The sequence below is a fragment of the Peromyscus maniculatus genome, chromosome X (assembly GCF_049852395.1).
Source record: "Peromyscus maniculatus bairdii isolate BWxNUB_F1_BW_parent chromosome X, HU_Pman_BW_mat_3.1, whole genome shotgun sequence".
Classification (NCBI taxonomy): Eukaryota; Metazoa; Chordata; class Mammalia; order Rodentia; family Cricetidae; genus Peromyscus; species Peromyscus maniculatus.
This window is the reverse complement of record NC_134875.1, coordinates 56,095,931-56,109,433: the sequence shown is the minus strand read 5'-3', so window position 1 is coordinate 56,109,433 and position 13,503 is coordinate 56,095,931.

Genomic DNA, 13,503 nt, shown 5'->3' with positions numbered 1-13,503 from the left:
ATAGAAGAAACTGAACCTATATGTGTATATATGGTAATAAAGTTTAAGACCCAGAAATTATAGTACTAGGACTAAATGCATGTGCCACCATGCCTGGCTGAATTAGTATTACTAATAATTATTCTATACATTATATGTCTAGGCTAATCTTGGATAGCTGTGGTTTTGGACTCTTTAATCACTTTCCTCTTCTGCTACCCTCTATAACATCCTCTCTACAGTATATTGATTTTGACTAATGTATATTATTCTACACAAAAGTGAAGTCACATTGTCTTTACATGATTTATTCAAAGCTGAATGACATTTCATTGTACACATACCACAGTTCATCAATTTGTCTGTCAACAGACATTTAGACCATTTTAATGCCTTAGCTATTGTAAATGGTGCTGTAATAAACATGGGAGTGCAGACATTTCCTTTATTTAGTGATGTAATATCTTTTGGGTAAAGGCACAGTAGAGGAATCAGATTGGTGGTAATTTTATTTTTAAATATGTGTGGAGCTCATGCTGGTGGCCATGACAGAGGAACAGCAGGTGACAATTCAGGGGGATTGGCCCACCAGCATGCAAGGCACTGATGGGTGAATCTTGGATAGGCAAGAACTCAAGAGCTTCATCTCCAGAATGTCTCTTGCTGCTGCTGTGCATGTTTTCTTTAGTATCTGTCATGGTGTGAATGGGTGTGGGGAGATTCCCCACTGCCTTTAATGTAGTAGTATTATCTCATGGAAATATCCTGTTTCACTGGTCATTTCTACCTTTGAATTATTATGAAGATGATTTTCTCCTAAGCTATATTGTTTAATGCATTGTATTTCCCCACCTCTGATCAAACAAGGGCTGCAGAGGATAGAAAAATAGAACAAGGGAATGTCACACAGCTAGTTTCTCTTGAGTGGCCATGTAGACTGTGGCTTAATGATTAAGAAAAACAATTGAGTCCCAGAAGCTAAGTTAGCTTATGTTCTTTTAATTTTAATATTGAGTGATGTGTTCACAGGTTTCAGTATGCCTCATGGCTAAAACAAAACTTTAAATATGACTTAAGGTTAGGCTAAGATGTTTTTGTTGATGGTTTTGAGGTGAAAAACCTTGGGAAACAATCCAAAGTTTAGAAAGGCACATAGTTGAGTGAGGGGCTCATTAAGGTCAAGGAACAAGAACAAAGCAGCCCAATTATCACTCACTAACCTGTCTTTCTTGCTAGAATGTGTTGGTGATCAAAGATGATGATGAATTCCTTGTACCCATTTTTGCCCTCAGCTTCCTGATACAAAAAAAGTTGACAAATGAGTATGCACCCTGAGGATTTAGAGATGACTGATTGTTTTTCATATTTAAAAGTTTAGATTTGTGATTCTTCTAAGATTTCTTTGGGATAAATAATAAAATAATTGGTCCTTTCTTTGTAACTGCAAAATGCAGCATGCCAGTAAAAGAACTGGCTGAGAAAAATACCTTGCTTGCTTGCTTACACTCTGTTAATCTACAACAAGTTGTTTGGATATGAATGTACGTGGGTTCTTGGGACAATTTGTTTTTCACCTATAGTACGTGGGATATTCAATTATGTAAGGGAATTGGGAAATGTGTTTTTCACCTGTATTTATTATAATCATTCATTTGAAAAATAGAATGTAAACACATTGTAATTTTTATATTGCCTGAAAGATTTTGTTGGGTTATATAAGCTGTAAAGGAAAAAATAAAGTTAGTTAGAAGGAAAACATCAGGGAAGAAAAACAGAACAGAAAAGGAACAGGGTAGAACAAGCAACAGTAAGAATAATAAAATGAAGAACTAAGCTTTGGTCCTCAGAAAAGTCCTCGTGTGTTTGTTTGTCTGTCCAGTAGTTCACCTGCTCTTGGTCGTCTCTTCAGTCTCTCTGACCTGCTGAAAGCTTGCCATTCATCAACATCCTAGGTGAGACCCTGACATGTTGGAGATGTGTGTGTGTGTGTGTGTGTGTTTCCCTTTTTCACCAGCCCCAGAGAGTTAAGTTTAGTGCCCCTCGAAAGCCTCAGAGAATTAAATTTCACTCCCTCAGATAGGAAGGTCAAGTTGTATGATTAGTCCACTGAATCCACTGGCTCCCCCTCCAACCCAGAGCTGCTAGAGGTTAGTTCTCATGGCAGTGATAGACTCTGTATTGTTTTACATACTGTGAATACCAATCTGCATTTCCATCAACAATGTGGAAGGGTTCTGTTTTCTCTACATCATTGCAAACATTTATTATATATCATTCTTGATATTACCCATAACAGATGTGAAATGCTATCTTTTTTTAATCTAAATTTTTTTTTCATTTTACATAACCAGTTTCCCCTCCCTCCCTTTCTCCCCCTCCCCCACACCTCCCTCCTATCCCACCCCCCATCCACTCCTCATAGGTGGTAAGGTCTCCCATGGGGAGTCAACACAGACTGGCATACCACATTGGGGCAGGACCAAGCCCCTCCTCCCTACATCAAGGCTGAACAAGGTATCCCACCATAGGGAATGGGCTCCAAAAAGCCAGTTCATACACCTGGCATAAGTCCTGCTCTCACTGCCAGGAGCCCCACAAACAGATCAAGCCACATAACTGTCACCTACCTTCAGAGGGCCTAGTTCAGTCCCATGCAGGTTCCCTAGCTGTCAGTCCAGAATCTGTGAGCTCCCACTAGCTCGGGTCAGCTGTCTCTGTGGTTTTCCCCATCATGATCTTGGCCTCACTTGCTCCTGTGATCCTTCCAGGAGCTTGGCCCAGTGCTTGGCTGTGGATTTCTGCATCTGATTCCATCAGTTACTGGATGAAGGCTCTATGGTGACAGTTAGGGTACTCACCAATCTGATTACCTGGGTAGGCCAGTTCAAGGACCCTCTCCACTCCTGCTAGGAGTCTTAGCTGGGGTCATCCTTGTGGATTCCTGGGGATTTCCCTAACACCAGGTTTCTCCCTAACCCCATAATGGCTCCCCCATTAAGACATCTCTTTCATTGCTCTCCCTCTCTGTCCCTTTCCCAAGTCAGCCATCTCCAGCCCTCATGCTCCCATCTCCCATCCCTCCCCTCTACTCCCACTCCCAGTTTACCCAGGAGATCTTAAGTAGTGAAATGCTATCTTACTTTGATTTTTATTAACATTTTCTTGGCTCCTAGTGATGATGCGTAATTTTTCATGAGCTTGCTGGCCTCAGTCTCTTAAGGTTCTTCGCTTATCTATTTTAAAATCAGATGGTTTGGCTTTTGCTATCTTTTATATGACATAAAATATATATATATATATATCATAATATCAAATGGTATATATAATGTATTATCAAATACAGAAATTACAAGTATAGTCTGTCATTTTAAAGGTTCATTTATATTTTATTGGTTGTTGTCTTTGGTGTGCAGATTTTTCATTGGTATAGTCCTACTTGTGTATGCCAATGTTTTAAATTATCATATACTAATTATTTAAATTATGTGTTTTAAATTATCAGGCATTAAGTTGAAGTCTTCTTTATGTTTTGTGATACCTTCTACATGCTAAGCAAGCAATGTACCATTGAAATATACCCCCTAGAACTTAAATCTTTAGTCTGTTTTGAGAGATTAGGGAAGCAATTTAAGAATTCAATTTCATTATTTTGTATGTAGCTATTCAATTTTCTCAGCAACATTTAGTGAGGAGGCAATTTATCTTCAATTGTGTTCTTAGAAGCCTTGTCTAAAATTAGTGTAACATCATTAGCCGTGAGGTAAAGGCAGATCAAAACCACTTTCAGGTTCTATGCCACACTAGTCAGCTTGGCTGTCATCAAGAAATCAAATAACAGAAAATGGTAGTGGTAAGGATGTGGAGAAAGGGGAACCCTTATTCATGGCTGGTGGGAGTATAAACAGGAACAGCAACTCGAGTGGTTTGCATGAGAATGGCCCATCACAGCCTCCTATGTTGGAATGCTTGGTTCCCAGTTGTTGGAACTGATTGTGAAAGATTAGGAGGTGAACCTTTTTGGAGAGGTGTGTCACGGGGGGTGGGCTTGAACTTTCAGAAGACTCAACGTCATTCCCAGTGGACTCTCCACTTTCTGTTTGGGGGCCTAAATGTGAGCTCTCAGCTGCAGCTCCAGCACCATACCTCCCTGCCTGTCTGCGTGTCTGCTGCCATCGTCCCATGCCATGATGGTGGTGGACTCCTATCCTTTTGGAACTGTAAGGCCCAATTAAGAATTTCCTTCTCTAAGTTGCCTTAGTCGGGATGTTTCATTGCAGCAATAGAGAAGTAACTAATACAGCCAGTATGAAAATCCGTGTGGAGATTGCTCAAAAGTTAGACAGAGAACTACTCTATGACGCAGCTATACCGCTCCTTGACATACACTCAAAGGGCTTGACATCATACTACAGAGATACTCGTTCAAACACGTTCACTAGTACTCTGTTTACACAGCTATGAAATGGAATCTGCCCAGATGCCCATAAAATAATGAATAGACAATGGAAATATGGTACATATACACAATGGAATCCTATTCAGTGGTTCAAAAGTGAATTGCAGGTAAATTGACAGAATTAAAAAATATATATACTGAGTATGAAAACATAGGCCCCAAAGGACAAATACTGCATGTTCTTTCTCATAGGTGGATCCTATCTTTAAAGCTTTAGATTTGCGTGTTTAACTTGGAAATCCTTGAGAAGCCAGGACAGAATAAAAGGGCCATTGGAGTGGGTATGATTTAAGGGGCAGGGGAAGGATATCAGAATATATGTTATATGAGAGCAGGGGAAGATAATGGAGGTGAATAAGTTTAAGCAGGGGTATGGTTGAAGGGGAGGGGAGGTGGGGAGGGTTAATTAACAAGACAGTATATGAGAAGCCATTTGGAAACATACTACTTTATAAGCTACCAAAAAAAAAGTTAAAAAAAAAAAAAAAAGACAAAAGGGCCAGGTGGTGGTGGTGGTGGTGGTGGCGGCGGCGGCGGCGGCGGCGGCGGCGGCGGCGGCGGCGGCGGCGCACGCCTTTAATCCCAGCACTCAGGAGGCAGAGGCAGGCAGATCTCTGTGAGTTTGAGGCCAGCCTGGTTTACAGAGTGAGCTCCAGGACAGGCACCAAAACTACATGGAGAAACCCTGTCTCGAAAAACCAAAAAAAAAAAAAGAAAAGAAAAAAAAAAAACAGATAAAATGGAGATCCTTCAGGGCTAAGTAACACTGTTCGTAAAAGTCATGGGTTATTAAACAAAAATCCCATTGCCAAGTGTGGAATACCTCCTTATGAGTTGTTGGCCAGGGAGGCTGCAGAGGCCACCTCTTGTCTTTCTCCTTGGTTGCCACCAGAAATAGATGATAAAACCCTATTGCTGAAACTATTACATACTTTGCTTACAAGATAACAGAGAAAGCAAGCCAGAACCAAACTGAAAGCATCCTTCCTATTTGCTAGCTTTTGCTACATAGGCTGCTAGGGGAGAAACTTTGTCAGCACTATAACCTACCTGTGAGCCTTCAGAGCTACAGTACCAATCTGCTAGGCAAAATGAACCCACTGGTGTAACAATATCACGTCTGTAATGACTGGGTTTGGGGCAAGCTCAGCAGGAGGGCTTTCAGTCCTGGTACTGTGAATCTGGCCAGAACCCCATGGTGGGGAAGCCATAGACCCTGGGGAGGAACTTAGTCCTGTTGTTTGTGTAAATTGCCAAGGTGACAAACTGCCTTCTAAACATCTATGTTTATACCCCTAGATAAATCCTACCCTCAGCCTTTATCAAAGAAGCTTCTCTTTTCAGTGAACAGTGGGAAATACAGGCAAACAACCAGGTTCCTGTAAATAGCATTAAGTTTATTTTCCCAGAATACAACATTTAATTTCTGTATTCATAGACTCCCGTTGTTCTCCTTCCCAGTTTGACCCCAGGAAGTCACTGGTCTGTGATTACACATTATTTTTCATTTTCTAGAATTCTATATAAATGGAAACACAGAGGCTGAGGTTTTTATTTTATTTTATTTTATTTTATTTTACAATACTATTCAGTTCTACATAATAGCCACATTTTTTATGAGAAACACATTTTATAATAGTTCATACAACTGTAATATTTTAAGTTTTATAAATATATACAATTTATTGGGATTATACTCACTTCTCACTATCCTGTGTCATCCCCTTTGAACTTCCCCTGTGAAGTTCCCCTGAAGTTCCCCTGTGAACTTCTTCCCAACTAGTCTTTTAGGGGTTATGAGACAAGGACACTCCATCCTGAAGCAACCATTAACAGTAATGAGCTCCTCAGGAAGCAGTAGGACCTTGTGTATACTTCCTTTACCTATGACAGAAAGTTGAAGGGCTCAGTCTTGTACAGGTATCTATCAATCGTTGCTATGTATTCCTAATTGCAATGGTCATGTCGTAACTTGGGTGGCAGGATTTCATAGCACTTTTCCCCATCTTCTGGATCTTATATTATTTTATGCCTCTTCTGTGATGTTCCCTGGATTCTTGGGTATATATGATATAGATGTCCCATTTTGGGATCAATGTTTAACAGTCACTATTTTCAGTGTGACTTTTTAACTGGCTTGTCTTCTTTTACTCATCCTATGGAATTTTAGACATCTGTATAGTTGTATATAGACATGTATCAGTTGTTCATTCTTTTTATGGCTGCTTGTTTTCCGGTAAGTTCATAAACTGTTGTCTCTCTGTATCTGAGGGAGATTGAATCTAGAGCTGTTGTTGATGCTAAAATCTGTGGTTTCTCATATGCCTCATAAAAATAGTATGCTATTTGCATAGAACATGTTTAAACTCCCTCATACTTTAAATCATCTCCAGATTACTTATTATATCTGTCATAATGTCAATGCTATGCTAATAATTGTTATATTATGTTGTTTAGTGAATAGTGACAAGAAAAGCCAGTACATGGATCAGCACAGATGGTATGTTCATAAAAATAGTTTTGATTCACAGTTTGTTGAATTCACAGATGTGGAACCTGGACATATGGAGTGTCAACTCTACTACAATTTATTCTACCCATCCATCTGTTGAGGAAATTTTGCCTTATTTTCAATTTATGGTTCTTGTAAATAAAGCTGCTATGAACATTTGGCTATATATCTTTCTATGGACACATGCTTTATTCCTGTGTGGTAAATACTTAGGAGTGCAAAAGCATGATTATGTGTAGCTAAAATATAGACATTATAAGAAAGTGCCAAAATGTTTTCCAAAGTGACTATAAATTTTAATTGCCCATTGGCAGCATATGAGAGTTCTGTCTTCTACAACCTTACCCATCTTTGTTTTCGTCACTCTTTTCACTTGTGACCATTCTCAAGAGAGGGAAGAGGGGATTCCTCTATATTTTTATTCACATTTTCCTGATGACCAATTGTGTAGAACATCTATTCATGTGTTTGCCTGGCATTTGTATACCTTCTTTTACATAGTATATTTTCAAAACTTTTACCCAATTACTTATTGGAGTGTTGCTTCATTGACTTTTATAATGGTAAAAACACTTAAGATTTTCAACACTTTGTAGACATAAAGTGTAATAGTGTTTACTCTAGACACCATATGGGCCAATAGATTTTTCAGAAATATATCATCTTGTAAAATTAAACTTTTTACATATAAAACAATTTCCCTTTTACCCTCCTCCCCTAACTTCACGATAGCCACCATTATACTTTTTGTTTCTACATATTTGAACAGCCTATGTATGTCACATATGTGGAATAATGTAATACTAGTCTTTTGTGACATGCTTATTTCTTATATTAATACCAATTTTCATCCATATTTAATATATTATAGGATTTACTATTAAAGGTTTAATAATTCTTCAGTGTTTGTATACTAGTTAATCATTTAAAAATTATTGGACTATTTTGCACTATATTTATCATATAAAGTTCAAACCACTATGTAAATGCATACACATATAAATACAACCTGTTGAGTGTATTCAATATTGTTTTAATGTAGGTGATTTTAGGGTTGGCCACTTGACACTGGAAGACTAATTATAGGGCTCATCCTTGGGGAAGACTAGTTCTCCCACTCTCAGTAGTTGTCTGTAGTTCTTAATCTAGAGGTAGGAGACCTATGGTATTGTATGATAGTTGTATTTGTGTTGTATTGTATCAGTTGGTGTTGTCATTGTTCAGGTCTTGTTTAGGGAGATGTATTGTTTAGATTTCATGTGTGTGATTTCTCTGTCCTGTATAGAATGCATAACCTCTCATCATATGTCCTGGTCCTCAAGCTCTTACAGTTTTTCTTCTCCTTGAGCCTTAGGTATAGGATTATATTGTAGATGTATCAATTAGTGCTGGACATGCCATAGTAAGTTGTTGTGGTGGTTTGAATAAAATGGTCCCCATATTCCCATAGGGAATGACACTATGAGGAGGTGTGGCCTTGTTGGAGGAGGTGTGGCCTTGTTGGAAGAAGTGTGTTACTGGGGGTGAGTTTTGAAGTCTCAGAGCTCAAGCCTGGCCAGTGTGTCTGTTTCTTCCTGCTGCTTGCAGATCCAAATGTAGAACTCTTGGCTATCTCTCCAGCACCATGTCTGCCTGCATGCAGCTATGCTTCCTGTCATGATGACAATGGACTACATTTCTGAACTGTAAGCCAGCCACAATGAAATATTTTTCTTATTAAGAGTAGCCATGGTCATGGCGTCTCTTCACAGCAATAGAAACTCTATCTAAGACAGTTGTTTTCTGAACTTAGACCAGTTGTAACTTCCTGTAATGGTTTCCATCTGTTCACAAGAAGAGTTTCATTGGTGAGAATCACTTATCTCTGGGTACTAGAATGCAGTTAGGAATTATGCTGATCTTGTTAATTTGTGGTTGTAGGTTCTCTTCTAAGATCCATGAGCTCACTAGCCTAAGTAGGTGGCTAGGTTCCAAAACTAGGCATGATTTCCCTTCTATTGAATATTCATTAAGTATGATTAGAGAACTGTTGGTTACTACCAAGATGTAAGTGCCACTATTGTACTTCTGGGGATATTTTGCCATGCTGGTCATTGGTGTTCATAGGCATCACCAGCTGGGTAAGACAATTGCTTGCTTTTATCCCTTGTCAGTTTGCATAGACCCTTCTAGTACTATGAAAGCTAGGTCTCCAAGAAGAGGTTATTGGGTCAAATCCAGCTTGTATCCTCTGAGTCCTGTGTCTAAAATGTTTGTTGTCTTCAGCAATAGAGATTCATCTTCAAAATCTGGGAGGCAACCAAAGACAATATCTTCATAAAGTTGTTTTTAAGATCATTTTCTTCTGGGTCATCTGCTTTGGAATGTTCAGGTGTTGCTGTTGTAGGACCATTAGGTTCTGGTGGTACCGTATTGCTCTTTATGCTGTTTAATCTGTTCTTACACTGCTGTCTACCCATTTCTTCCTTTAATCAGAACAGGTGGGGCTCCATGTCACTCTTCTTCCAATTGGTACAGGTGGGGCCTCTGGCCCCTGTGGTTGCTCCTCTTCCCAATTGGGCCAGGAGGGGGCATATGGCTCCAGTGGTCACTGGTGCACTGGGGGTTGGTTGGCTGTTCCCAATCCATGCAGGTTGGGCATATCAAGGACAATATCAATAGGGATTTTTTGACTCACCTGACCAAGAACTTGAAAGAATGTTTATTATGCCTGGCACTGGGGTTTTTTGTCAGAAAGTCTATGGCTTTTGGGGGGAGCATTATATATACAAAGTGTTATAACTTCATTTAATCTCTCTCTCTCTCTCTCTCTCTCTCTCTCTCTCTCTCTCTCTCTCTCTCTCTCTCTCTTCCGTAGGGTGCTGCTTTTATGTGTTCTTCCAGAAGTTTCACATCTATGTCTTTTTAGATCCATTTAGCTTTGTGTAAGGTGATAGATAAGCATCTAATTCCATTCTTCTGGATGTGGAAATCCAATTTTCCCATTTATTGAAGATACTTCCTTTTCTCTAGTGTATGTTTTTGGCATCTTTGTCAATTATGAAATGGCTTATGTGTACTCATGTTTGGGTCTTTGATTCTGTTTCACTGTTCTTCATGTCTATTTTGTACCAGTACCAATCTATTTTTATTATTAAGGTTCTGTAATACATCTTGAACTCTGTAATTGCTCCTACAGCATTGTTCTTTTTTGTTTTCAAGATTTTTTTGGCTATTCAAAGTCTTGGTGGTTCCATATAAGTTTTAGAATTATTTTCTATTTCTATGAAGAATCTTGAGGATTATGATTAGGATTACATTGATCCTGATATAGCTTTTTTTTTTTGAACAGTCGTTTTCACAATATTAATTCTACCAATTTAGTTTACAGTGTACTTTGTTAGAGAAGAGGAAGAAAAATATGCTTGTTGAACCCTGTCAGATGTTGGTGATTAATAAGCAAGACCATATATCTGCTATGGGATGTCGTTCTGTATGCTGTGAATTTGTGTTGCACTGATTGGTTGATAAATAAAAAGCTGATTGGCCAGTAGCCAGTGGAAGTATAGGTGGGATAAGCAGGCAAGAATTCTGGGAAGAGGAAGGCTGAGTCAGGAGTTACCAGCCAGACACAGAGGAAGCAAGATGTGAAGGCAGAACTGAGAAAAGGTACCAAGTCATGTGGCTAAACATAAATAAGAATTATGGGTTAAATTAAGTGTAAGAGCTAGTCAGTAATAAGCCTGAGCTAATGGCTGAGCAGTTATAATTAATATAAGCCTCTAAGTGTTACTTGGGGGACATGAGCAGTAAAGATTTGTCCTGACTGCTAGCAGGCCAGCACACAGGAAATCTTCCAACTACATATATCTTTTATGGAAACTACTTATCAGTCTCTCTGTCATGAACTAAATGGTATTTACTTAAGAAAAATAAAAGGACAATTATTATTATTTTAAAGGGGCATTTTAGAGTTTTTGTTGTTGTGCTAATACATTATGACAAAGCAGTTTATGAAATAAAACATTTAATTGGTCTTATGGTTTCAGAGTATAGTATATGGCAGAGCAAAGACATGGCAGCAGGAACAGTTGAGAGCTCATATCTCAAACCTCAAGTATGGGGAGAGAGACCACATTGGGAATGGTAGGAGTCTTTTGAAACCTCAAAGCCCACCCCCCAAGTGAAATACCTCCTTCAACAAAGGCACATCTCCTAATCCTCCCAAATAGTTTCACCAACTAGGGACCAAGTATTCAAATATCCAAGACTATGGGGGATGCATCTCATTCCATTCACCACAGGGAGTAATGATTATTTAAAAGTTAATGATCATGTTTCTGTACATTTGACAACTTAGTGTCTAAGATAATTTTTGATTTTCTATGGTTATTTGTGTTTTCTTTTATGACTAATGGTGCTTTTTCAGATAGGTATCACACTGCTCAATGCTCTAGGCTTGGTGGGTGGGGATACAAATGTGGTCTGATCCCCCACACACACTGATTTTCTGAAGCAGATGAAGTCTGGAAATTTGCCCAAGGTCAACTAGAGTAAGAGGCTTAAGGTGACACTGTGGCCCAAGTATTTCTCCTATTTCTTACTCAGTTGATTGTCAGAGATGGTCCATACAAAAATGTTCTTTTGTGCCTGGTCTTTTTCAATCAGCATAATGTATATAAGAGTTATGTTTGTGTTTCTGTAGTTGAAGAATACTATTCTCATTGGTGTATAGTATTACAATGTGCATATATTTCAAGGTATGTGCATATATTACAAAAATGTACATATTTTTCAAATTTTGGTTTATGAATAATAATATTATGAACATTCCTGTACACATATTTAGGGTGACCATTTGCTTCATCCTCTTAGTGATTACTAATGGTACAGATACTGTTTGTCTTGGAAAGGTTCTTGCTTGTTACTTAATGCATCAGTATTAAAAAACAGGGGGACTTTTAAGATGTGGGGCTTAGTTGGAAATATTTTAGTCAGTGGGAGAGGATTAAAGTAGCTCTTATGGGACTCCTGAGTGCTTGAGAGAGGGCGTTGTTCTCAGAGCAAGCAGCACCCCTGAATTTCTGCCTGTCTTTCCTTTTCAGATGTGATCCCTTCCTCCAACCTGATGTCATTGTGCCATCATCTGCTGCCAAACCCTCACTAGAGACCAGGCCAGTGTGTCACTTCCTTCTCCCCTAGTCTTGGACTTGAACATCCAGAACTGTGAGCAAAATAACTTTTATCTGTTTATAAAGTTGGCCTGCCTGAGGTGTTTATTTCATTGTAGTAACAAAACAGACTAATGCAGGAATGTACCAAAGAGTTACATTTTTGAGTCACTGGCTAGCTATATGTTGAACTCAGTGAATATTGCCAAATCATTTTTTCACAGACTCTTTAGGAAGAATGCAGAGTAGAAGTGAACAATATGTGGAATATCTCTGAAGAGCATTTCACTAAGTGAGGATGGCTTGATGGCAGTCTGGAGTCCCAGGCCTGGCTGTCTTTTATAACTCTGACAGTTCTATTTCCTGTTCCTCTGCAGTCATTCATTAAGCAGAAACTCCATGTCACCCCAGAACACTAAGTGATTAGTGACTAACCTGGTTAATCCTTGCGAGGGCTAAGACAGACTAAAAATTTCTAAAACTACCTTCTGACTCATGAAAAGTCAAATAAAACAAATGTGTACTTCTTGAAAATGAAAAGAAGCAAGACTAAAACCACACAAGGTTGCCTTGTGGTTCCCTTTGGTAAGGAGATATCACCAGAAGGAGTATAGCTTGTACAATAGGAAGAAGGTGCTGAGAGCAAAGTACCTCAGTTTCACCAAGTATAACAGCAACATCTATTTACTTAAGAGGGATCATGTTTTTATTACCAGGACCTGGGAGGAAACTCCAGCTCAATATGAGTAGAATGGAATGTACATGAAAAAATTATTATGTATGGGCCTTAAGATCCATGTTGTACTTGTCTGCATTTTTATTTCTTTCCTGCCTTCCTTCCTTCCTTTCTTTTTCTTTCTCTTTCTTCTTTCTTTCTTTCTAATATTTTTTGTAGATCTAAAGATCAAAAGAGTAAAGGTACCAATATGGAATTGGACTGATGGAGCTGGCACACAGTAAACAGATAACAAATATTAATACATTAATAACATGTATATTTAAGAATTAGCATGAATTGAGAGAATGTGTGTGTGTCCTTTCAATCTTTTTGCAACTATATGAAGTTTTCTTTTAAAAAAATTATTTATTTATTTATTTTTATTTATTTATTTGTTTAACATCCTCACCACAGTTTTCCCTTCCTCCTCACCTGCCAGTCTCTACCCCCATCACCCCCTCTGTTCCCACACCCCATCCTCCTCCTCTGTTTCTATTTAGGAAAGGACAGGCCTCCCATGGATATCAACAAAACACAGCATATCAAGTTTCAGTAAGACTAAGCACCTCCCCATGTATTAAGGCTGGGCAAGGTGACCCAGTATGAGGAGTAGGGTCCCAAAGGCCCATAAAGGAGCCAGAGACAGCCCCTCTTCCCACTGTTAGGAGTCCCACAAGAAGATCAAGCT